The sequence below is a fragment of the Corvus cornix genome, chromosome 18 (assembly GCF_000738735.6).
Source record: "Corvus cornix cornix isolate S_Up_H32 chromosome 18, ASM73873v5, whole genome shotgun sequence".
Lineage (NCBI taxonomy): Eukaryota > Metazoa > Chordata > Aves > Passeriformes > Corvidae > Corvus > Corvus cornix.
Genome location: NC_046347.1, coordinates 2,793,043 through 2,818,787, shown reverse-complemented (window position 1 = coordinate 2,818,787; position 25,745 = coordinate 2,793,043). Strand labels below are relative to the sequence as shown.

The following is a 25,745-nucleotide window of genomic DNA, read 5'->3' as shown; positions in this document are numbered from 1 at the left end:
GGGACAATGTCAGTTGGTCCCAATTTTTGTTTCTGTTGTGGGTCATAGTGACAGAAGTACTGAGTGGGTTTTTGGGGTGGGTTTTAAATTTATCTATTTTTCTGCCTCCATCTGCAGACAGGTGTTCAAGGATGGGGCTGTGTGTGCACCACCCTTCCCTACTTCTATAATCCTGGGGAAGTGCTTGAAGTTGTGGCTTTTGGATCCAGGAGGCAGGTACCCAGAAGCAGCAGTGCTCATGAAATGCTGCAGGAATCCTGCCTTGTCCCTGGACATTAGGGGTGTCCTGGGGGGAGCTGGAAAAGAGCCTTATTGCTGAGTGTGGGGGCACGAGGCTGAATGGAAAACTGCTGTCATCTCTCTCAACCAAAGTGAGAAAAGCAATGCTGTGGTCTTGGACAAAACTGAAATGCACTGACCAGGGGAGAAATTCTGAAACTCACACCCCGGTAAGAGGAACAGCTTCACCTCCCTGTGCAGCACCATTCAGCATCACTGCAGAAAGAGGCCAAGCCACGAGAGAACCAAGGGCATGACGGGGTGTCCCTGCCCTTTCCTTTACTCCACAGTGTCCTTTCTGCTGCAATGAGCCTCTAGAAACCACAGAAAGTTGCAGAAACAGAAAATACAGAAGTATTGTTAAAAGCTACACCCCTGGTCCTGGTAGGTGGCGGCTGCTCTGCATTTCTACGTGGGGCAGACCAGCTCTAAGTGGTCCCTTTTGGCTTTGGTTTATAGCTCTGAGAACGCCTCACAGCATGCACTGCAGGGCCTGTCTCTACTCGATAACGGGGCCCTGTGAAAGAGTCATAAATCAAACCTGAAATCTGGCAGGTTTAATAATAAATCCCAAACTTGTGCCAGGTCTGTGAACTTTTCAGTGTTATGGAGGTGCTCTGAGAGTGAACCTGAGAAGTCTGGTGGTTGCAAGAGGAAAACAGGCAGAACTTGTCAGTTTTGACCCCAAATCAAGGAAAATGTTGTGGTTTTGGATAAGTGGGGCTTTGTGGTTTTTGTTAACCTGAGGCTCAAAGCAAATGTGTGGTTGTGAGAGGGAGAGGGGGAAAAAGAGCATGAATTTAAATGGGAATGCCTTTTTGTCATGTTTCTCACTGCTCTCACTTGGAAGAGGGTAATGCAAGGAAGTGGTGGTTTATCTCTGCATCAGGAGCGTAAATAATGCCATGGAAAGCCTATTTTGTTACTGTGAAGTTCACGTACAGATTCCAAATCCCACACAGCCCAACAGCTGATCCTTTCTGATCACTTTTGCTCCCCTCCCCCAGAGTCCCTTTGCACCACATCTCTGCTAAAGAGAAACAATTGATTCCGTGATGTGAGTTCAGATGGAGATTAGTCAGGGGCAGGAGGGTTCCTTGATATTTCTGGACTAATTTTGGGAAAAAGGCTATGTTTCCTGCTTGGACAACACCAGTGCTTTTGGGTGCAAAGTTCCCAGGGAAAATGCTGCTCCTGTGCTTTTTCTGTACCTCTTACAGCACTGCTGAACAAGCAGTCCCCACTGACGCCCCCAGACACGTCCTGTGAGCTTAGCAGAAGCCCCACAGGTTACAAGTTGAGGGAAAAATTGTTCCTGTGTTGTCTGATTTTTGATCTCTCAAAGCACAGCAACTGAGCCATAAAGTGGGATGTGGATTTTGCTGTCATGTCCGTGGCAAGAAATGGGTTTAAGATTAAAAGCTTCTCCTTTGGAGATCCCAATGCTTCTATTGGTTTTTAACAAAGAACTAGAGTCGTTGTTGTCCCGTTTAGTTGTTCTGGTCCCTGAGTTTCCCAGTTCTTACCCACAAGCTCTAGCTGAGAAATCACATGGACAATGTATCTGACTGGTATCTTGCTCCAGTGCTGCCTTGGAGAGAGATTCAGCATCTGATACCACTTGAGTCCTACTGGAATTCAACATTTTTTCTGGAGATGTGGGTTCCTGAGTGAGATTTCAATTCAGGCAGGTGCTCAGTGGCAGTTTCAAAGTGCCAAGGCTTTGTTCAACACCCTACTTGGAGGAAATCTCAGCAAGTTGTAAGTTGCTTCTAATGAAAATCTCACCAGGCATCTCTCTGTCTGTATCTCTTACATCTTGCATGACTTTAAGAGTTATTAACTTTATTGTTTATTAGCTTTTTTTTATTGCTCTTGCTCATGGGACACAACTGCTTGTGTAAGTCAATGCGAAATACAGACGTGAGCGAAATGTGCAGGGAAGTCCTTGGAATATGGGTCAGGGCAGAGGTGGCTAAAGGCTGAGGAGGAAACTTCCTGCTCCAGGGACAATGGCGTGATTGATGCACCCAAAGAGCTGATTTAATCCAGTTGAATTATTTCATCATGAGGCATAGACCCGCGATAAAGAGGCTTCCTCCTCTCTGGATTGATGCAGGGAGGCAGCAGATAACAGGATTAATGATCTGAGCCTGCGGTTCAGGTTTCATTCCCAGTCACAGTATGAATCAGATGTGACCCTGCTGCCTCAGTTGCAGTTATTCCAGAAGGGCAGGGGTTTAATGAAAGGTGGAATTGAGCCTCCTGATCTCAAGGAGACTGGCTTTCTGGGCATGATTAATTTTTCCAAGTCAAGCAGATCTTTTGGGCCAGTGAACAAGTCTTTGTTCAACACTGGCAGGGACGTGTTGGGAGGAGGAGACTTCCCTGTTCCCGGCTAGACCCCTTGGGGCCTGCTGGTCCCAAATTAGGATGTCGTTGTAGGTGATGAGAGGTTCATTTTGTCTGTGAGTTATATCCAATCTGCTGATGTTGGGCTGGGAGCCTTCATTAGGGTTGGAGCTGCACAATCTGGGCTGCATCCTTCATATTTGGGGTTTTGTTTTTTGCTCTGTTCTTTACTTTTTGTTTAAACTTGCAGGAAACATTTGAAGCAGAGGTGAGAAAGAGAGGGAAAAATCTTCTATTTCAGCCTAATTAGTTTTCTAGTTTAGTTTTCTGACCCAGTCGACTGTAGGGCTGCATGAAGAGAGGTCTGGAGCAGGGATGGATGGGCATGGGCATGTGGTGATGCAGGGACTGCTCCTTTTTGGCAGTGGATGTGTCAATGCTGAGCTGAAATGTCTGATTAGCTGTATCCAGTGAAGTCCTGCTGCACAGAGATGTTCTAGAGGCCTCCTGCAAACACACCTGGATTCCCTTTGCCCTCATCTCTTGGAGGTTTCTCCATCAGGGAGGACCCAAGTGGTGCAATCTAGCTGTTCCCAGAGCCTGGAAGGGAGCCATGGCTGGCAGGCTCAAGCCCTGAAATATGTATGTGAAAGTAAATAGTGAACACCTCCGACATGCAGGGCTGTTTGGATCCATGGCTCTGGCCTTGGCCTCCTTTCAGGATGATCAGAAAGTGGTGGAAAATATTTACACTGACAGATTGTGAGCAGCTGTTTTAATGAAGCATTTATATACTAGGCAAAATTTAAATTGCCCCAAAATGGGACACATGTGTTTTATAAATACACTATTATGAAGAAGTGGGGAGTGAGAGATTCTGCATCCAGAAGGCTAATCCTTCTACACTTATTTATTTTGACAAAGAGTTTATATGCTGGAAAGAAATGGTGTAGAAAGTGAACGTGGGGCTTTCCAGAATGCAACTATGCTTCAAAACTGCAGTAGAGGAGAGTTAACCTCTCTGGATCCAGCACATTGCCTCTAGATTCTGCACATCAGCCCATTTAAAAGTGATTCCACCCCAGCTGAGCAAGAAACACCAACCAGGTATGGACCCCTTTCAAAAGGAAGATGCAGTTTAGAAGATGGATTTGTTTTTGCTTTGGATCTAAACCCAAGCTTTGAAATACCTTCTTCTGCTTTCCTAGCAGATGAGTAAAGATGAGCAGCCTGACTCCAGAAGTCCTGCCATGTGTCAAATCCCAAAGTGAATTTCTTAGGAAGAATAGTCAATTGTTTGATGCTGGTGCAAGTCTGCTAGAAAACAAACTGAAGAAAGGTTTTGGGGCTAATATCCTCTTTATCTGCACATCAGCTTTGTGGCAGGTAGGAATGCAAAATGGCACTTTGGAAGGATTTCCTTTTACCACTATCTGCTCCACATCTCAGGAGTCTTCAGTTCATGGAAATGCTGGGGGGGAACACATGAGTGTGCAAAAGTGACATGTGCTCACTCTGCCAATTAAAACTGGAGCTCCTGCCTAGGAAGTTGTTGAGAGTTAAACTTTCTTATTCAAATAGCATGTGGCCCTGCTGGTCTGGGGAGGTTGTCATGGTTATCCCACATCAGCTGATGTCATCTCCTTTTCTGTAGAAATAAGTGCTTTTCGGCTGACCAGTTCAGGGTAAAGCTGTTTAAAATGCTAAGGCAGCCAGAGCAGCTCGCTGGGGTCTCTGCTATCAAGGAACATAAAAAAGCTGTGAATCAGACGGCACTGCTAAACTGGGGAGGAATTGATGGGGAAACGAGCATGGACATGCTTGGATGGGGCAGCCCCAAAGGTATTGTGGGTACACAATGGTGGCACTGAGGAGAACGGCCGAGATTGGGATCGCAGGGGGAGCTCATTGAAGCAGCTGAATAGACAGAAGGAGAAAGGCAGGCAGAAACATACAAAAGCACAGAAAAATGTTGTTTGCCTTGTGACTCGGGGATTTTCAACCAGGATAAGGGTGCTGAGTGATAAATGGCTTCGGGATGTTAAATGTCAGGTCTGAGGGGCTGGCATGTGTATGTCCAGCGTTTGAGCCTTGCATGAATGACACTATTTTGCTGGGGAGGAAGAGCCCTTTGCAGAGCATAGAACCTGACACCCACTTTCTGTCTAGCAGTGGTGGCTGAGCACGCAGCTCCCCGTGCAGCAAGCGGTGCTCGCTGGTGTGCAAAGGATGTGGAGCCTAAAGTTCATGGTAAAACTGAGGAAAAGACACAAGCAGGAGTTTTAAAAACTTTGGGGAGAGGGTGAAAGTGGTAAGCAGGGGCTGCTGTAGGGGTGTTTTGGTGTAACTTCATGCACGCTTATGACAAGGGCTTTTTCCAGCCCTGGATGTGGTTCCTCATGAGTTGAGAGCTCGTCTTCCACCTGGGAATGGCCGGGCTGTTCTTGTCATACAACTTCATGGAAGAAGCAAGTCTCATTGTGTTCAATTTAAGGTTGGATTTGATGGCCTTAAGGGTCTTTTCCAACCTGTGTTTCTATGAACTAGTTGAAGATGCTCCACCAAAAAAGCATGTGGTAGGGTGTTCTTGCATCTCTGTGCGTCTGCTTCAGAGGCAGGAGAAGACCTCGGACAAACCACGGCAGAAAGCAGATCTGATGGTTTCTAGGTTTTCTCTGGTACCCAGATGTAGGTATGGAAATGTGTTCAGTTCAGAGCTGGAGCAGTGCAGCTCTCTGAGGTCTGAGGAGGGTTGAGGAGACTTAGATGCTCTTTGGGGGGTCTGGAAAATACAGAGCTGGTGGAGTCTGAATATCCTCCTGATGCCTATTCCTTTGTGAAACAGGACTGAAATGTGCCATGAGGTTACAGAGTTCCGGGGCAGGAGTAATGAGAGGAAGGGACAAAGAAACAGGCAGTGCTGCTGCATATGACTCATTTTCTTTGTAATCTTGGCTGTAGAAATAACAACCCTACTCATCATTTTACAGACGCTTTTACAAACACTTAAACATGGGATGTTACTGTTAAGTGTTGACCAAAATGCCCTGAGCATGAAAGCTTCATTAATCTGGATGAAAACATGTAAAATGATAAGATAATCTGTGCTTCCAGCCACAGCACTGTAAACCAATCTCTTGGTTTCACACCACTGTAAATGGCAGAAAAAGATGCTTTTCTCTTTTTTTTTTTTTTTTTTTTTTTTTCTGTTATGGCTGAAGATCTATATCCAAACTCACTCTTTAGGGCTGGAAGATATTTTTTCTGTTACGTTAAAAAAATGGAGATCCAGTCCCTGGAGGAAACCTGATCAGAGACACGCTGGCTTCCACACACACTCCAGGCCTATTGATCTCCCCTGTCCCCTCTGCCCTCTCCGTCTCTAGGTTATGGAAACAATGTCTGTCAGCAGCAGCTCTGCTTTCTGTGCTGGTTATTAACTTTCTGGCAGAAGGGAGTCTGCTCTCCCTTTATGGGGTCTCAAGACCCACAACGAACTTAACAACCCAAAGGGAGTATCTCCAGGAACCACCCATTTTACACGAACCCCAGTGTTTTCTTAAAAAAGAATAAAGTCTCAGGACTCTTTAGTTGTACAAGGGTTGAACAAATCTGATGAGAGATGCACAAAATGTCTATCTAAGCCTCATGTTTGGGCAGGTATCTAATGTGTTTTCTTGCTCAGAGTGCAGCCTGCTGTCTGTTACCCTTTGTCTCATGACTTTGCACAAGAGAAAAGAATCATAATTTCAGCTACTGGGCAGGCAAATACTGAGAAAACTTTAACCTACTGGGACAAATTCTGTGAGAAACGAATTCCAGTGATTTTCTTTGCTCCCAAAGTTAAAGTTTGCTTCAGTGCCACTTTAAGGCACTTTCACCAAAATCCAAACCCTGTGCCAGTGTGGAGTGAGGAGGGAATCACAGCAGCTCACTCTGTAGTTCTCTGAATTCCTGTAGGGGAAATGGGGACATTGTCCTGGGGATTTTAGACCAAACTTTCAATCTCTGTGCCCCACATATGAACTATTAGTGGTGTTTGCTCTGACTTCTGGCATTGAACTGGGCTGTGTCCAAAGCTCTGACAGGGCCCCTCCAGCACTTCAATCCGCTCACACTTGTGCCTCAAAATAGAACATTATAGTTTTGTTTATTTGCGGGCAGCTCATCCTGCCCCTTCAATTCACACGCTTCTGCTATGTATTAATAACTTGCTCTTGATCTTAGAATAGTCACGGTGCTGGTGTATCTTCAGAGAGTTCGAGGGTCTTATTTTGGGAAGGCAGTTGTGAGTCCTATAAAGCAATATATCATAAAACTGAGCTGAATCTAGGGCAGCCCTTGGAGAAACTCGCAGAGCTTCTGAGTAGTGTAACATGCTGTTAAATCCCACTCTCTGCATCGCCAAGATGTTTCAGAAAAATGCTCACTCATTGTTTCCAGATTCTTTGCTTCATCTGAATCCTTTGTCTTATGAACACAGCATGTTTGCAGAGCTGATGTCCCTGGGTATTTATTTGCCTTGTGAGGGTCCAGCAGCCAGTGCAGCAGTTGCTGGGATAGAGGCGGTCTCTGCTGTCATCCTTGTTCTTGAGTTGCTTCCCCACTCGTTCTCATGTAGGGCATTCCAAGGAGAAATCCCTTCAGTGCTTAAGGGAAGCTTATGAAAAGGGGGAGAGAGACTTACTACATGGACAGATAGTGAAAGGACAAAGGGGAAACGGTTTTAATTGAGGAGAGATTTAGCTTAGGTGTTAGGAAGAAATCCTTCCGTAGGGGGGTGGTGATGCCCTGGTACAGGCAGCTGTGGCTGCCCCATCCCTGGCAGTGTCCAAGGCCAGGTTGGATGGGGCTGGGAGCAATCTGGGCTAGTGGAAGGTGTCCCTGTCCATGGCAGAGGGTGGAACAGGTTTAAGGTCCCTTCCCACCCAAACCATTTCATGATTCTCTGAAGTCAGCAGAAAGAACCCCACATTTATGTGGGTCTGTGGTAGCATTTGTGCAGTGCTTCCTGGCAGCAAAGGCACAGGGATGGGGATGGAGAGAGGCTGAAGAAGGCTTTGCTGAAAGCTGTGAGCCACGATGCCATTGCCATACTTGGGTTCAAGTCTGAATTTCCTACAGATTCCCTGGCTGATGCCTCAAAGGCTGCAAGTCCTCAGAGCAAATCTGGAAGCAGTTTGGTGCAGGCCGTTTGGTTTTAAGTAGAAACCAGGCAAAACTGTAAGCTGTTGACCAAACTTTTCTGGTTTCTGATCTCACCCAAACAAGCAGAAACTGAGAGAATGTCAATGTGAAACTGTGAGCCTAAACCTGAGCACAGCCTGTGTCTTCCTTGCTTATGTCTTCTGACAACAACGCTGGCATCCCTCCATGGTAAATCGTGTGGTGTCTTCATGTTGTAACTGGGGATTCGGCTGGATCACCAAATTTTAGGTGGCATTAAGTGGAGATTGGACTGGGGGCTTTGGAAAGGTGAAAGATTCTCTGTACCTGTATTGAGACCCTTAAAGTCTGGCTCCTCCTGCCAAAAAGCGAGTCTAATACATTATTTTATCAGGCTCTGCATTGGAAGAATGCTCTTGGCTATCCTTCCTTTGCTACCCCTTCAGATGGAACAGATGATATTCTCCCCACTCATTACACATGAGAAATTCCTGCTGGCCTTCCTGCTTTCATTTGTCTGAAATATTCCAATTATATAACATCAGTGCCTTGGCAAAGCATGCCTTTTGGAAACTCTACTCCCTCTGCCTAGGCTCCTCTTTACAGTGTTTCCTAATAGGTGTGAAATCTCCCTCCTTGCCCTGCAGCCTGTGTCAAAGTTGCTTTTCTATAAATTGCTGTGCGTGTCCCTGGACCTTGTTAGGCCACAAAGGCTGGGCTGTGCTCAGCCCTTGGGAGCTCCCTTGGGCTTGCAAAGCATCTCCTGTTTCAGCATCTGCCCTTCCTGTAGGGGCTGGCGTGAGTGTTCTCCTCACTTGCTGCCTTGTTCAGCTGAGGGTTCATTAGCCTGTAGTCCGTGGTTTTTGTGTCTGTTGCTACTTCTTGGTTCTGGTACCTGCTGAAGAAATGAAGTCTGCCCTATCTGTTAATCTATCCCATCCCTCCTGAGTGCAGCTAAGTTCAGTTACTGAAGGTAGTTCTGTCCTTTGCTGTGCAGATGTTCTTGAACTGTTTTCTCTTGCTGATCATAGAGATTCTTTTTGGGATTTTTTTGATTTCCTATTTACACTCTTTGCTAGACCTGTAGAGCAAAGGATTTACTCACAGTGAAACTGACTTTGTTTTCTATTTTTTTTTTAATGGATGTGAGCCAAGATCCCATGCATGGTTGAGCTGCCTAATTTCACTGATTTCACCCTGATGACATGGTCATTCATGCCTCTGCTACTGGAATCAGAAAGTGGGTGCTGGCAGGTCATCCCAGGACTGCCCTTGCAGAGGTGTGCTGTCCCTGCCCTGCCACTGCCCAGCTGTGTGACCTTGGGCCAGGCCCAGGGCTGGATGGGGAATACTGGAAGTCATTTTTTTCCTCCAGAAAATTTTGCCCACAAAGTTTCAGACATCAAAGATGAGGCCTTGAGGCATGACTGTAATCTCAGTAAATAAACAACCACAGGAATAATTTGGGTGTACTGTGCTGTTGCAGAGCAGTTGCAGTGTGTTTATGCTGTCAGTGAAGGCGAAAATAAATGAAAGTGGGTTTTTTTTTTTGTTGTTTTTTTGCTTTCTGTTTTGTTCTTGTTTAAATGGTTGGCTCCCCCAAGCCTCTGAGGAAGGCAGTGCACAGTCCCACAGCCATCCTGCTCCTACATCGACTGGCTGGGCATTGGTGAGGAAGAGGAAAGAAATCTCTTGTCAGCAAGTGAGGAGTAACCTATACTCAGGGGAAAGTTCTTCCTTAATCCCTAAAAGGATGGTTTATGGCTTGAAGGCTGCAGGCTTTGTAACCCTGACAGTCGTAAGCCTGCCTGGTGTAACATTAGGTGCTGTTGTCTTGACAATTAAAAAAATCCATCTTTGATTTCTGATAAGCAAAGGAACTTGAGCAAGCCGTGCGCCAGTGAGTAATCCAGACTGTCTGGTTGTTGTGCAAGGGCTGTGCAAGAAGATGCTGTGGCAGCAAGCAGGACTGTGTGATGCTGAGTGGTGCTCAGGACTTGTTTGCTGACAGAAGGGAAGATCTGATGAGATAGGCGGGTATTGCAACAGCGTGTGGCATAAGAGCTGCTGGTCCACACAAACAGCACTCCTACAATGGGTGTTTTGGAGAGATGTGGGGATTTTTAGAGCTGCTACAAGTATTTTCTGAAAATGGCTTTAGAGAAGCAGGGTCTTTTTCCTCCTGGGAGCTGAATGTGTTTGCAGAATATCCAGGCCAGGGCAGGCTGGGCTGGGGCTCAGGGCAAAAAAAGCAGGAATTTAGTCCTGACAGAGTTGGGGCAGAGGTTGGTGCTGCAAGGTAAGCATGATTCATCAGGCACAAAGTACACTGGAGATCAGAAAAACCTCACAAGATAGGTGCTCTGTAATTAATATTCCTCCAAGTCTCTCCTGTTTTCGAGCCTGATGGTGCCTTGGAAGTGCCTTTACCAGACTGCCACCTCAGGCAGGTGCTCTGCCATGTGCCACCTCTGATGATCATCCCTGGCATCTGATTCACGGGCAGCTTTGGGCCCTTGGTGCCTGGCATCTGCAGCTGACCTGCTGTTTGTGCAAAGAGAGGAGCAAGGGACAGCCACGGACTCCTCCCTTTGTACTGAAACGAGCCCAACACGCCTTTCTGCCACCACCTTCCAAGTGAGCTGCTGCCAGCCCTGTCTCACCAGCCTTCAGGGAACGTGGTCACAAAGGAGCTCCTTGCAGGAACAAGTGCAGTGCTGAGCAGGAGGTGTTTGCTTGACAGCACCCATAACATAAAACCCAGACATGAATTCTGCCCTTGTCTTCTGCTGTAGGGATTTATCAGCTGTCTTTTCAGAGTCAAATATTTAAGGGAGAATCCTTGCTGTTCTCCCCTGTTTTGGCCAAGACTGAACTCAATTGCGAGTAGAAAAAAGCCCATTAAAAAAGAAAGAAAATTTTGGGCTGAATCTGAAATTTGACATATATGCTTGACACGTTTTATTTATAATGTGCATCCTTTGAGCAGCAGGAGAATTGGAGCTGAACAAGGTCACTGTAGGTATTAGGCTCTAGTGCAGAGGAAGGTGATAATTTTTTGGCTTGGAGGAGTTGGTTGCACGGCTGGTTTAACAGCCTTCTATAACCTGCAGAGCAAATGTATTTGCTTTGGCTCCTGAACAACCTAAACACTTGGAGAGCTTTGGCTGTGCTGTGCACAGTGGGTTCATCTGCATTTGTGTCAGAGCTGTGTCAGAGTCGCAGCCAGTGGCTCCTCCAGCATAATCTCATCCTCATCTGCTGGAACAGGCAGGCAAATCCACCTGGGTGCAGAGGGCCCAACGATGCTGCACATCCCTGCAGCTCAACAGCCATGATCCAGCCTGACTTACACATACCTCACCCACCCTCCCTGCTGTAATTGCTCTTGGATACACCTACAAAGGGATCGAGGTAGGACTGGGATGCTCTGGTCTGAAACTCCTAAAGCCCCTGGAGACACTGCTGCTGTGCTGGTACTTGATAGCCAGCTCTGGAGCTCCTCTGAAGCTGAGGTTTGGCCAGCTGGATTGCCCAGCAGCTCCTGCCCTGGACAGTGTTGAGCTGGGTTGGGAAACAGCTGCTTGGTAAATAAGGAGCTCCCATCCTGCCCTGAATGGGAGGCTGGGGCTGGCCAGTGGTCCCCTCCTGTGCCCATTGGGGACACCTCCAACCCGTGGCATGCTAGTAAAGCTATAAGCATAGTCCTGTGGAGAGTGTTGTTTCTTTGCTTGTTTCTTTGCTCTTAAACAAATCCATGTGCTACCACTTCCTTTCCACTTTGCTTCTCTGAGCGTTCTGGAATATGGGTACCAAAGGCACGAGGCTTTGGGAGCAGCCATCAGCACACTGGGCTCCCTGCCTGCGGCCAGGGATGAAAGCAAAACGAGGAGTGGAGTGTGTTGAGTGATGCTTCAAGTTGCGTTTGTGTGCAGCTTTCCAAGACAAACACGAGCCTGCTTCCCTGCTAGCCCTTCTCCCTCCAGACTCCCAGAGCATGACTAGAGCAGGGGTAGCAGATACCAAAGGAAAGTGCCAAATTCATTATTTGACTTTGTCAGCTCGGTAAAACAGTCTGATGTTGGTAGGAGGTTATGTTTTCATAGAGAAAGCCTTGAAGAAAATAAAACAAACCCAACTCACCCTCCCATCCCGGGGCCTCCTGTCCCGGGTTTCAGGTCGGGGCCAAGGCTGCTGACTCATTGAATGTGCAGGTGCTGGAGCCTTCCCATGGGGAGCACCACCTCACCACCTGCCCTCTGGGACAGTTTTTAGGCTTTTCTTTAAGCTTTTGCCTTGATTTTCACAGCAGACCAGATCCTGGATCACCTTATTCTTCCGGGTGCAGGTCCACCAGTTTGCAGAGCATTGCTTTGCATCAGCGGCATGTGTCTGCTCCAGCACATAATTTGGCCCCGTGCCTCTCTCCTTTCCTTTTTCTGTACCACAGGAAGCAGCATTTATAAAATCCCTAATGATCCTGTCAGCTTTTATACATTTCCTGTCTTGCTTTTTAAACGAAAGAGGAAAACACAGCACTTTTGACCTGAATTACTTTGGATTGTGTTTGCTGGATGTGGTATCAGTCACTAGTCTGCTTTGCCTCCATCATCCGTGATGCCAGGGTGGCTGTGTCTGCTTCCATGTCCTTAGCAAAATCCTGGCAACTTCAATGTTTCCATAACAGCCCTTCTTCCTCCTTCTGATTCAGGGGGAATCTGAGTGAGAAAACTGCTTTACCTGTTGGAGTCATAGAGAAAACCTGGAAAACGTGAATCTTTGTCACTCTACAGACTCAGTACCAGCAGGCAAACAAATAGAATTTATGTTCTGTTCCTAGAGATGAAAGACCCTTCATTTTTAAGCTAAGATAGATTGGGGTTTGTGTAAATGTCTTGTTTGAGACCACAGGGCTGACCTACCCAATGCACATTCTGAATTACGTCTTTGCAGGAGACTGTCTGGTTTGACACATGCATTCTTGAGGCCATAAATGGATTTATTGGAGGATTCAAGAAGTCCTGAGAGTGCTAATTACATACCCGACGGTAGTTTTGAACCCTACATTAGTGCTGTCTCTATTTTCTGTGGTGCAGCTAACAAAGAGCAACCCAACCTCTGTTTTCCTCTGCCAACAGCCAAGGATTTCAGGGGTTTTCACAGGCAGCCCTCATCCACAGGGTGAATGGAGCCATACATGTGCAAAACTCCTCAAAGCCAAGGGTTGTAGAGGTTTGCCATTCTTGATGGGTGCTGTTGTGTTCCAGCAATCCATGCTCATCCAAGGGACCATGTCCCACCAGTGCTCATGATGCCTCAGGAGGCTGATTCCTGTGGCACCTTGCAGGGCATGGGGCAGGACAGGGGTTTTCTCCTGGAGCACTCTTTGGGGTGTATAAGAGCAGCAAATTTTGTACCTCTTCATGGCTAAGGATGGGGGAAGACTGGCTCTTGTATCCTCGTTACCTTGAACCTTCCCAAAGTTATTTCCTGAGCTGGTGGAAAACTTAAAAGCCCAGACTAGACATTAACTGCTGAACTGAAAGATATGTTATTCCATTCCCTCTCTTTGCTGCCTTGTTTTTTTCCTTCAGAAGGTCTCTTGGAATACCATTCCTACCCATAACTTTGTGAAACATGGGGGCCAAGTGCCTGGAAACTGTATCAGGCCAGCTTCTAAGCTGACTTGCAGGCAGCGTTGGAAATAAAAGTAATTCCTGTAGTCATTGGAGCTTAACCAGACTGAAAACTAGACTAAGTAAGCAGAAAAATCCTGTCCTGACTGCTATAAAGAGGCTTTATTCTATAGCAGCTATGAAATGGCAATGCTATAACCAGGTGTCTTGAGCAAGGAAAAAGTGGTTGAAGTGGTACATAAAAAATTTCAAGCTTGCTTTCTTCATCCAAAATAGGGAGCAAATGGCCAAGGATATCACCGGTTAAACAGGCTGTTAAATCAGCTTTGAGGGGAGCTGGATGCAGTTTCGGAAGGGGAAGAAATCAGGAGGACCAGCTGTGAGCTGGACAGTTCGCAGCTGAGATGAGGTAATATGGTCAAATATGTGCCTCTGCAAGTGAGGTTAGTTATTTATTCTCTTTAAAGACTTTCCTATGTCTACGCAGTCTGAAAATTATTTTTACAGTTAATACCAGCCTGGCCCAGGCCAGACTTGGTTGCTGTTGGTACTGCTAAAGCAGCAGAGGAGCAGCCAGATCTGCAGCCCAGCTCGGGGATCCTTTGATCAGGGTCTGTAGGATCCCCAGTGACCCAGAGGAAGCCACGAGTGCAGATTATCCTTATCAGGCACTTGAACTGAGGTCACATGAAGTCACTCAGAAAGCAGCTGGGCTGCTCCTGCTGTGTTTGACTCTATCAGTGGCCAAGAATGGGAAGATTTGGGGAGCTGTGCTGAGGTTACCAGGGAAGGGAATCCCCAGTTTACCTTGTGCTGGGTGGAGTATCCCCAGCTTGGTGCGGCCTCCCTGGGAATCACACCACGCATGCACAGTCTGCTCTTTCTATTGGTGTCCTAAGGTGCAGTTTTTTGTCTTCAGGACCAAGTGGAAGAACACCTTGATGCTTGTCCAGCCTGCTCAGCTCCACTGGCCTGGCTCTTGGGTGTCTGGAGCCCCCACGGTGCCCCAGCACAGGGAGCTGAGGAGCTCCAGGGGTTGCTGTGGTGTGAGCTGGAGCAGGGGATGGCCCAGTCCCAGACCATAGAGAGCAGTGGCACCCAACTTCTTTAAAACCAACACCAGTCTGTGGCACAGCACAGAGCCCTGAGACCCCAAACCTTGTTGTGCCAGTTGCCTTGTGCCTGTTGACCCCAACCCTTGCTGTGTGGCCCCCAGTGTTGGTGGGAGGCAGGCTGTGGGTGAGCTGAGGCCAGTTACCTGGTCTCTGCTGCCAACACAGGCTGTAGTGACCACTCCGGTGCACCAGGGATTAAATCACCTTAAATGCAGCCCAGAATGGGGTTTGACACCCACGAAGGGTGGGGAAAGCACCAATGCTGTGTTTTTATGGTGGTTAACAGCTCTGGTGCCATGGTCTGTGCTGTTCCCCACGTCTCTTTTGAGGAGTTTCACCACTCTTGTTGGAGCTGGGCTCCTGCCACCCATCGTGTCTGCTCCAGAAATAAGGGTGTAAAAGTGCAGGAGCTGGGCCTGCCTCACCCCCAGTGAAGGGCTAGAGCAAAGACAATGTCCGTGGTCATCGTGCCCACCCTCTGCACCCAGTGGAGATCAGCTAATCCAAGTCTAAGCTTGGGTTTTACACTGTGGAGAGTGAAAGATGGAAAAGATTGTTCTGTTGCTGCGTGTGCTCTCTGGTGTTGGGAAATGTGCTCAGTACCCTGTAAGGAGCCTTTCAGCAAATTTCAGACTTGGGTGAGATGAAAGGAGACTTCTGAGAAGCCTGGCCAAAAAGGGGAGGAAAAAACAAAAAAAGCCAAAAAAGAAATATTTGCTTTGAGGTTCTGCTTTGAGAGACTTGGGGTTATCTGGGTTTGCAACATTTAAATTAAGGGAGGAGTCAGAGAAATAAAAGACATCACCAGGACATTTTGATGCAAGGCGATTTCTTAACACACACAGATCACTCCTGACATTGGGAGATTTACCCACACTGAGCTTAGAGGCTGGAATTGGAAACAAACATCGGGGTGATTAGGTTTCTTACCAGCGGGTTTGGTTTGCAGCTCCCGATCTTACACAACCCAGTCTCTCCAGTGCCTCTGCTGAGCTTTCCATCACATGCCCCCCTCCTCCTGCTGTGCCTGATGCTTGTGTTACTCAATTTTGAGACCTCAAGAACACAGGCATCTATAATTCAATCCCATTTCCAGTTCTTCCTGGGTTCTTCAGGACCTTTTCCTTCCAGGGCTCCTTGCATGGGAGTCTCAGACAGATTGCTGCCTGTTTGTGGCACTGCTGGCTGCCGTGTCCCCTGCCAGCCCTGCCCCTTGTCACCAGCATGCTGGCATCAGTTTTGGGCTGCCTGGAACAGCACATCAATGCCCTGGAAAGCAGTGGGAAAACAGCAAAGAACATGTTGGAGCTTTATTTTTCTTTCTTGTTTTGACAACCTCTGGCAAGAATCTAGATGGAAACAGAGGGGCTGCAGGAATGATTGAGGAGGGATTTTTCTGTGTGGTGTTTTTCTTTAAGATAGGATTTGCCCAGAAAGCCACCCACCTGTTCAGACAAGGCCTCGATTGTGGTAGATGGTGGTGAACAACTGAGTGCCTGTGTTCCCCTCCAAGAGCCACAATTCCTGGGTTATTTTTAGCAGATTTGCGCACCTCTGTTTATTTGCTTTCCCTGGTGCACATTCCTCAGTCCCTGTGACTTCCTCCATAATGTGGTCAAAGCTGGAGGCAGAGGAACTTTCTGTGAGCAAATACCATTCCAATGGGAAGGGATGGGTACACTGAGTTTTATCCCAGCACTCATTCAGTATAAATCACAGTTGTGGGCTTCACCTCTGGGCATCCCTGAGTCCTGTCCTGTCACTGTGCAAATGCCCTGCCACCTCTCCTGTGCCTCTCGGGATCTTTTTGGAGCTTATAGGAACTGTGTCTTCATCTGCTTTTCATTTCTTTGGATGCTGCTGGGCTGTCAGCTTGTTTTGTCCTTCATGGCAAGCTGCTGCTCCACAAAGTCTTTCAAGACAAGGGAGGTGTTTAGTCTGCTGTGGGTTTTTTCTGTGCTCATCAAATAAGGGAGACAGTAACTGATGTCTTGGGGGTGGAGGGAAGGGATTTATCAGTGGAGAAAATCGGGCTGACCTGGAGGTATCTCATTAGATGTGGATGAGTCCTTAAGTGGTAAAAATAATTAGTCAGCTGCCTAAAACAAAATGCTCGTGGCCTTGGGTGTTGCTGTCAGAGCAATCGGTGTGGTCTCCTCACCACAGTCCCCGAGAGCCTCGTTGATGCTGCTGTGCATCTTCTCAGTGTGCCAGTGAAACAGGAAAGGAATGTCTTATCCTTGTCATGGGATGGAGCTGAGCAGGGAGGGATTGCTCTCTGTCTGCCCTGTGGGACACATCAGGCTCCCAAGGCCACCGTGATCCAACAGTTTTGGCTTGGCCTCTGTGAGCTGCCCAAGGTCATGCAGGAAAGTCCATCTCAAAGTGCAGACTTTCAGTGCAGGAATACTAAATTCCTTCTGTTTCCTGCCCTTTACTGCTGTTGCTGTTGCCTTGCTCCTTGGTTGGGTTCCTACTCTTTTTCTTTGTGATTGGGACATCGTTACTGATTTGCACAGGTAGGAAGGCTGTTGGACAATTCTGTTTCTTTTCATTCTGTATTTTCTCTCAGGGTTTGTGTTAACCCTTGATCTGGTACATTTTCAGTGTGAGCCTGAGCTCCTTACAGCAAGATCTTTGGCTGCAGCAGTGAGGCCACTTGGGAAGGTTTAGCAGTCTGAGGATCAGGTTTGAAGTATTCAGACTCATGAACGACAGTGGAAGTGGCTCAGCTCTTCCCTGTTTTACATCAGAGCCAGCTCCACTCGGTTACAGGGACACAGCACCTGGGCTGGGTCAGGTATGAGCAAATCCAGTGGGATTTTTCTTAGGAATTTCCTTGCTGGCCTTGGCAGACCTGTAACCATGCTGCTGTTATCACAGCCACTCCTCAGGAGATGTGTCCATTGGCCTCCCTGCAGCTGATGTTGGCTGATGCAAAGGAGGATCTTGGAAACCAGTGGTCTATGCGATATTCACCTCTGCCACCCTGCACACTTCTGCCTCCACACCCTGAGCTGAAATTTGCCATCTCATTTGCTGCTGTGCCCTCCAGCTGTCCCTGTGCCTGGCAGTTGGGTTAGAGCTGTGTGAAAAGGGAATTTTTTACACATTAATTTTTGTGGTGGACAAGCCCCAGAGTTCTGTGGGATGTAGTTAGGATGTAGACTGGCAGCCTAGGCCCAGCTTTGTTTGCAGGAAGGTTATAGGATCACAGGGATGTTTTTATTGGAAATGTAGTACAGTTGCACTGTCTGTAACATACATCGTGTGTGAGGGAATACATGGGGAAGAGAGCCAGGTCCTGGTAGAGCACCTCACTTGTTTCTTGTCCTCCTCTCAAGGCAAAAGCACCTTTTTCTGGGCTGGCTAAGTCCTCAGTGGACTTTGCATGTGGATGGGGACATCTGCTTTTGCTGCAGTTGGAGACTGTTTTTGTAAAGAAATGATGACCTCTCACATCTATCCCAACTGCTGGGTGGTGATTCCTTGGTGATCCAAGGCACAGGCTCAGTATCTAAACATGAAATGGTGTCAGGGATCCTGATGCTGCTGGGATAAGCCGTGTCTCTCCCCTCCTGCGACCTACCACTCCTTGCAGCAGCGGGGCTAGAAACAATGGGAGCAAATTCCCCATCCTGCTTTAATGTGGCTTGGCCATGAAACTATGTACACTCTAACCAGTTTGCTGCACGTTAAACAAACAGGGAGACTCCTCATTGTAGTGAAAGCACAACCATTAATAACATTGTTTATAATGTGCTTATTTGCTGATTTGGAGGTCAAGCATGTTTGACATTCCCACTGCTGGAAGGGGGCTGGTCCTTAGCAAGGACCTCTGCTTTACAGCGGACACTTCTCTGTTTTTGCAAACCACATCTACATGTTCCTGAGAAATGTTTATGGTTTGGAGGTCGCTGACATAGTTTTAAACATCTGCTCAGCTCAGAAAGGGAGAAATTGTAATTGTTTTTGCTATGGCCCTCCTAAGTGTCAGCTTCTTTCAGGCACAGTGATTCATGTGTCTCTCTCCTGCTTGCTGTGAACATGCAAACAGTGGGCACTCCAGAGCCAGCGAAGGCAAACAGCTCAGTACCTGCCACTTCCACACTGTCCTGAGGCCTCAAAGAAGGCTCTTGAAATTACATTTTCATGTGTGTGGGATGCCAGGCCTTGATGGTGAAGGGCAAGGGGGTTTTGCCTTCAGCCTCCAGTGCCAGTCAAACAAGGAAGATCTGGACACTCGTTGCTGAACTCCATACCTGTGGAAGGACCAGCTGGGAGGTCACCTGGCAGGCACTGTTTGTGCTGGCCATTGGTCCTGTGGAGGCCTTCCACTGCTTTAGCAGTAACAGAGACACCTTTTGAGAGCTGAGTGTGGTTATGGGAAGAGCCCTGGTCTGTGCCTGTGGTTTGGCTGCTGATTCATTTCTGTGTGATGTCGTTGAGGGTCTCTGCACTGCTGTCCTGGCTCAGAAGGGCTGTGGGTCAATAGGAAGAGATGGTGGTTGCTCAAAGCTTCACTTTCTTATGTTGCTCCAGAAGCTGACAGCAGGAATATCTCCCGAAAACTGTGCCTGACCCAAACGTGTTGGAAAGACGCTCTAATTTTTGTGTGCTGTGCCCTACGTCCTTCTCAGTCAGCTATATGGGACTGTGTTATCACTCAAAGCCTGAAGTGGACGTGGAGTTTGATGTGATGATGCCTCTGGAAAATGGCTGATGACAATGACATGATGAGGGATTTACAGAGGTAGTTTCTATTTTTTGAGAACACTGTTTCTCTGCACACCGTCACACAAACAAGGCAAGGGAAGCGGATGCATTATCAAACCTATGAAACAAACTGGGCTGCTTTACAAATGTGAAAAAGATACCCAAAGGCTGCCAAAATGCATTTTGGTGAGGAAAACAAGATGACAAACTGCTTTTGCTGTAGAGAGAACAGGCCAGGATTCAGAGTTGTGCATCTACCACCTCTAGAGAGGTGCATGCAGAAATCTGTGTCTCAATGCTTCTATAATGATCAGGAATAGACCGAAACATAAGTATGGGGTGCTCTGTCCTTTAGAAATCTGTCCCTCTTGTGGGTCCTACACTCAGAAATTCCAGCTATGAGGTTTGCCATTTGAAAAATCTTTGTAGAGGTGGGTGTGGAGCTGTGTGTCAGCCCATATCTGTGTTCTGGCTGGGCAAGGAGAGAAGCTTTGTCTGCCTTTCCTGCATTGTCAGGATTCTTCCTTTCAGCCAGGTGCTGATTTTCCAAAACCATGCAGTGACTCTGCCTGGAGCACTTGCACCTATGTCTTGCTGATCCCAGCCAGCTGAATACAAACCTTTCTGGGGCTGCAGAGAGGCTTGCAGGGTGTGATCACAAAAGACTTGTTTCTTTACAACAGTCAACTAAAAATAGGAAATGATGTAGACTCTCATGGCAGATTTTCAAGTTCTAAACAGTATTTGAATTTTATTTTAATCCTAGTTCCCCGAGGAGGAAAGGCTGGTGTGCTCATGTGGGGCTGTGTGTGTGTGTGTTTGCATGTGTTTGTTTATCCATCCACATTCACTCCTACGTGCTGCTTTTTGAGCCCCTGGACAAATTTCAGCAAAAAAGTGACATTTTGATAGTGTTCTTGGAGTCTATAGATCTCTAAAGTTGTGTGAAATACGCAGTTCAAAAGATAAAAAGCACTTCTATTAACAACCACAGCGAGAAGATTGACATCTAAGCTCAACCCTTAGTAGACTGCAGAGAATCCACATAGGGGGATGCTATAAATGCTCCAACCACAGAAGGAGTTTCAATCACAGCACATCCTTTATCGTGCACCAGAGAATCCAACCACAATGCAGAAATCCCCAGGAAACTACCCTGTGTTATTTCTGCTGCTTATAGAGCAACTCATCTGCTCTGTTTGTTTATTTGTGTGTTGGGTGTTTTTTAAATTTCGTGGAGAAGCCGCAGGGCATGACATTTTAAATTAGGATTAGATTGCTATAGGAAATGGTGAGAAAGGTCACAGAAATATCCCTGTCTTGGCAACGAAAGGCCTTTAAAACCACGTCCAGGCTATGCTCTGCTGAACAGGGTGTTGAAGATGTGCTCAGTCGAGGCGTGGGAACGGCGAGCAGTGTTCTGGGCAGCTTCTCAGGAGGCAGTGGGAATCTTTGGGAGGTTCATGTGGCCTGGCAGCACCGTGCTGTGTTCAGTTGCTGTGCTCCCTGCCATGCTGCTGCTCCTTCCCCTGGGTGAATAGTGCTTTGGGCAAATAGAGGCTGTCATAATACAGGGCCCAAGGGTGCACCAGCCTTTCATATGATAGTGATAGTGGGAGTCATCTCACCAAACTGTAGCTGCCTACAAGATATCCAAGGCTAAGTTGTTATTTTCTTTGTGATCAGAATAAATAGGTTCAAAATAGAGTAACTTCCCCCTGGAGGTGCTTCATCCTAGGACAGGTGGGGGCCCATCTGCTGGGGTGGCTGCTTGTCATCATGGACTTCACCAGTGCTCAGGGTGACTAGATTTGGTCATCTCACTTGTAGACACCCTGTTGAAGGCAGACGAACCCCACTCAAGCTGTCCCAGTTCACAGTGGTGGCTTAACCAAAAAGGGGTGTTTTAATGCAGGGCTTTAGTCCACCTCTACCAACGAGCTCAGCCTGAGACTGAGATCAAGCTGATGAGCAGATATTGCCACCAGCCGGTTGCTATGAGATGCCCACACTGCTCTGAAGCATCTGACAGGGTAGGATGCTGCTAGATGGTCCTACAGTCTGAGCTGTCTCCGAAAATAAAGTGCAATAGCTTCTTGAATGGAGATACCGTGATCAGGACAAGCAGGTGGTTGTGGGGGTGTGCTCTGAGGATGCTCGTGTCCTTCTGCTCACTAAGGGAGACTTACAGGTGTGCTTGATGCTGCTGGCTATGAGCATTTTAGCACTCTTCATAGTGACAGCAAAGGACACACATTGGAGATGATGAAATTCTAACTAGTAGGGGCTTTTCTGGTTCTTCTGACAACTAACAATGATATTTTTCTTTTATTTTCTTCTTTTCTCTCTGCTGATATTCTCAGCACGATGGGGAAGCAGTTACACTGCTGCTGCTAATCAAGCCCAGCTGATTCTTTCGAAGAGTTTCTGCTTGGAATTACAATGCTTTTCTTGTAATTTTATTACAAGAACATGGCAGCCTCTAGTTCTCCTTTTGCCATTTCTATCTGTGGCTGTATTTCCGAGTGTGGAGCTGTGTAACCGTAAGTACACTCGCTCTTTTATGGATATCTGCCCTGGTCTGTTTTCACTGTTTCTGTTATTTCTGCACGCTGTAAAAGTTATGAAACTTGAAGGAAGAAGCCAGCAGTGTGGCCAGTTCTAGGCAGAGATGAATTTTCTGTGTGGGGACTGGGGTGTTGGAAAGACTGACACTTGTTTTTGTAATAAAAATTGCTTTTGCTAACTCCAGTCTGGCTTAGTAATACCTCCACGAGATCCTTGGCAGTTCCAAATACCCTTTTGCTATGCTCTGTGCAATTGTTTATTTTATGGTGTCAACTACTTTGTATTGTTAGGACATCGTTGCAGGCCAATATTTTACTTGGCAAAACTCTTTGAGTCACAAGCTTGGGCTCTCTCAAAATTTCCTAGTGTGAGTGATCAGTGGAACCAAAGCATGCTCTGACATCTGTGAAGGGCTTGTGGGTAAAAAGGGGAATTAGCAAAGAGGTGATCTCAGCTGCCTGCACTTTGCATGCAGCACATGGGGTAATTGAACCATCCTAAAGTGCTGCAAGATGATTTTTGTGGATCCTCCCCAGTGCCTACAGCTGTGAAGTGCTAAAATGCTCCTCTCTCTGCTTTATTGGAGGCTGGAGACCAAAACCAGTTGGAAATTCAAAATGAAAACTTCTCCCTCATTGAATTGGTCGTCCCTGAGGGGTGACTGCACACCCTGGGTGTGTACACACACCCCGGGGCTCCCAGAGAGCCACCAGTGGCTTCAGTGACAGAGACGGGTGGAGAAGGATCTGGTGTTGAGAGGTTTGGTCTGGTGGAGTTTCTTTTATTACAAAGAACTGAAACTCTCGTCTGGAACAGGATGTCCTGACAGGTAGAGCAATGTGTGCTACAAACTTGGAGCTGGTGTTTGCTGAATGCTGAGATGGCTCAGCGTGGATGTGTTATCAGCACGCCCTTGCTCAGAGTTGGAGACTGTAGGAATGATCACTCTATTCTCACTGAACCCTTGGCATGTATCTTGTTTTTTGCTGTCAGTCTTGCTTCTGTTTGCTCTGGATGAGCCCTGTACCTACTGTTTTTCAGAGAAGTCACCGTGTCCTGGTGAACTGGAGCAGAATCCTGCTGCAGTGAGTTGCAAGGTGGAGTACACAGCACAGTGTAAACCCTCTTCTTCCCCAGCAGCTACGCTCCTCATGGTGCTCCTGCTTGTGGGAAACACAACTGGCCAAATCTCCTCCAGCTTCTCTGTTCCACAAGAGCTTCTTACCCAGTAAATGTTTTTTTCTCCTGTCTTGCCAAACTGTCTCACCACCAGCACTGGTACCTGTGATGGGACCGGGTGCTGCTTCATCCTGGTTCAGGTGGTCCCTGGCTGCAGGGGATCTCACAGACTTAAGGAAACTTGCCCTGTGCTTAGAGGTTTGGGGTCTGGAGACACCAACCACCAGCAGAGGAGTCCTGATTGTAGGAACGAACCATCAAAGCTCAGTTTTGTTAGTCAGAAGCACATCTAAGCCTGGAGTGCTCGAGAAGCAGAGAGTGGGTTGTTTTATCCCAGGAGAATTTTGTGGGTTATTTTGGCAGAGCACAATGGAAAAAGCACGGACTGTGGCTGCCTTTGCATCTCTTGGCTGTGTGGGTGACAAAATTTGCCTTCTGGCCTGCCAGGCCTTTTTGCCTTCATTAGCACAAACTTATTTTGGAGCCTTTTTTTTTTTTTGAAGTTTTTATTTTTACTTTCTTTCAGTCTCCTCTGGCTGGTCTTTGTCCCTGAAGCCCACATTGATGGGAGCATCCAGGAGATAAGAAAATGGTGAGTTATGTTTTGCATCATCTATGGTTGGAATTTCAGTGCTGCAGGGTCAGTTTTAAATTATCCCTGGAGGGTTGGTTGTGTTTTATAAGCTGGATGGCTTGGCTTGCAGCCGTTTGATTTTTCCAAATAGTATAAATCTATAGACATTTGCCTTTGGCACAAAAAAATCTCCCCACTTCGAAGTCAAGAATAATTATTTTCCCAGAGCCAAGGTCAGCAGCTGGATTCAAATAATGGGATGGAAAAAGCCACTCTTGTTGCTTTTCACATGATTTTTAAAAAGTAATTCTCAAAAGTAATCTCAGTGCATCAGCATCTGCCCCTTGCTCCCATGGTAGCCCTGACAGAGTTCCCTAACCCAGGTACAGCTCCCAGTATCCTCCAACAGGGCAGGAATTTCCTCTGAAGCTCCACCTGCAGCAACAAACACACAGAAGACCACAAGAAATGGTACACAGCCACTCTTCCCCTTGCCTAATAGTGGCCTAATAGTTTCCCTAAGATCTTCCAAATTAGTCTAAAAACTCACCATTCCTTTTTTTTTTTTTAAATTTATTTTTATGGTGAACTGGAACCAACATAGTTCACATCAACTGAAATCTTTCATTTACATTTCTCCTTTTCCAGAAGGAAATACTCTTTGCAAGTAACTTGCACTAAAAATGCCAGTTTAGGCATGGGTCCCTGGACAGCACTTTCCACCTGGCTCTGCATGGAGCACTTGGGATGCAGGAGGGAAGTGTCCCACCACTGGCCTGATGAGTGGTTTGGAGGAGAAAAATATACCCTGCATCTGTATGGGACATGGGCTGTATCTAGCCTGATTTTCCTTCTTGAAGCTATTGAGTTTATTAAGGATTATTATTTCAGGCATCCTTTCCCCTGCTACTGAAAGTCCATTAAGATGGAAAACAAACCCTTCTCTCTTTGAGCACGTGGATGGTTTTGGTCTGGACCAACTTGTGTCAGCGTGACATAACCCAAAAAACCAGTAGGAACCATTTGACTGAAGCTCTGCTGCCAGAAATATTGAAGGTTAAAATAATTCTTGGCAGGGTCTCCCTCCCCTGTGGATCCCAGGTGCTGGACATGCAGATTCCAGCTCTGCCTTTGCTGCTTTGGCCTCTTGCATGTCTGTGAAGGAATTCATGGCAGAGAAAGCAAAGGGTGAAGAGCTGTGGCTGAGGGGACAGGCTGGGCTGGGGCCAGCACACGTCTCCCTCTCCAGCTCTGTGGCTCCTCATGCTCTTGGCTCAGTATGGATTTAGCTGTGTCCTGGTGGTGCTGTTGTGCCTGGGCTTTGAGGGCTTTTCCTGGGCTAGAGCAGGAGGCACCTTGGGCTTCTCCACGAGCCAGGCCAGGATGCAGCTCCTTGCTGTGCAAAATGAGGAAAGTGGGCAAAAACCAGATCAGACAACAGTGGTGAGGTACAAAAAGGTTCTGTGCTGAAAACCACAGGTGATGGCTGAGGGGAGGTGGTGGGTATTGCTTGTCAGTCACAGGGATATCTTTGTTCCACGGAGGTGTGCTCTTTCTTTCCCTTTTTGTTATGTATGGCAATGCTGCAGGTGTTTGTTATCTTTCCTGCACAGGTAATGTGTTTCCCCCTTCAGCTTCCTCAGCACCAGTTATATTTCCTGCGTAAACATTGTTCTTCCCCTGCTAAAAACTGACCCCTCAGGCTGATGGGGGTATCAGCCAACACAACAGGCTCGAGGGGATGGGTGACTGAGGTGGCTGATGCCCCTGGAGACCGCAGGAAAGTAACCCCAACATTTATCATGAGCCTGAGTAATTCACTGCTTCTTTCTTCGCCTCCCTTCCAGATCTGTTAAATAATAGAAAAAAAGTACTCCTCTCTTCTAAGTTGTGCCAAGGGCTGGGTGATCAGGACAGTGGTAAATCAGGACAGTGTTGTCACAGTCACTCAGAGCTGAGCTGTTTTGTACCAGCTGGGGATGAGCCCCCAGACATCCACTTTGCAGCTTTACATATGGGCAGGTTACTTTGTAAAGTGTGAATACACTTTTCAAGTGAATGAAATCTCTTTGTGTAGAGAGCTTTCATATCAATGGATATATCATCTTCCATTCTAACACTTAATAAAACTTTCCATCTTCAAAGGAATCTCTGAAGATT

General features: G+C 47.1%; 1 long non-coding RNA gene across 9 annotated transcripts in view; it reads left to right on the top strand.

Moving 5' to 3' along the window:
- LOC104695647 overlaps positions 1 to 25,745 on the top strand; it is a 62,316-nt gene that overhangs the window by 8,354 nt on the left and 28,217 nt on the right. For 4 of the 9 annotated variants that reach the window (XR_005603366.1, XR_002047719.3, XR_002047727.3 and 1 more), the window contains exons 2-4: positions 21,628 to 21,807; positions 22,874 to 22,929; positions 23,538 to 23,603. This is a non-coding gene — a long non-coding RNA (uncharacterized LOC104695647). Of the gene's footprint in view, positions 1 to 10,994; positions 11,212 to 21,627; positions 21,808 to 22,873; positions 22,930 to 23,537; positions 23,604 to 25,745 lie in introns of those variants that run through there. The other 5 variants (XR_002047724.3, XR_002047720.3, XR_002047722.3 and 2 more) reach the window with 4 other exon arrangements.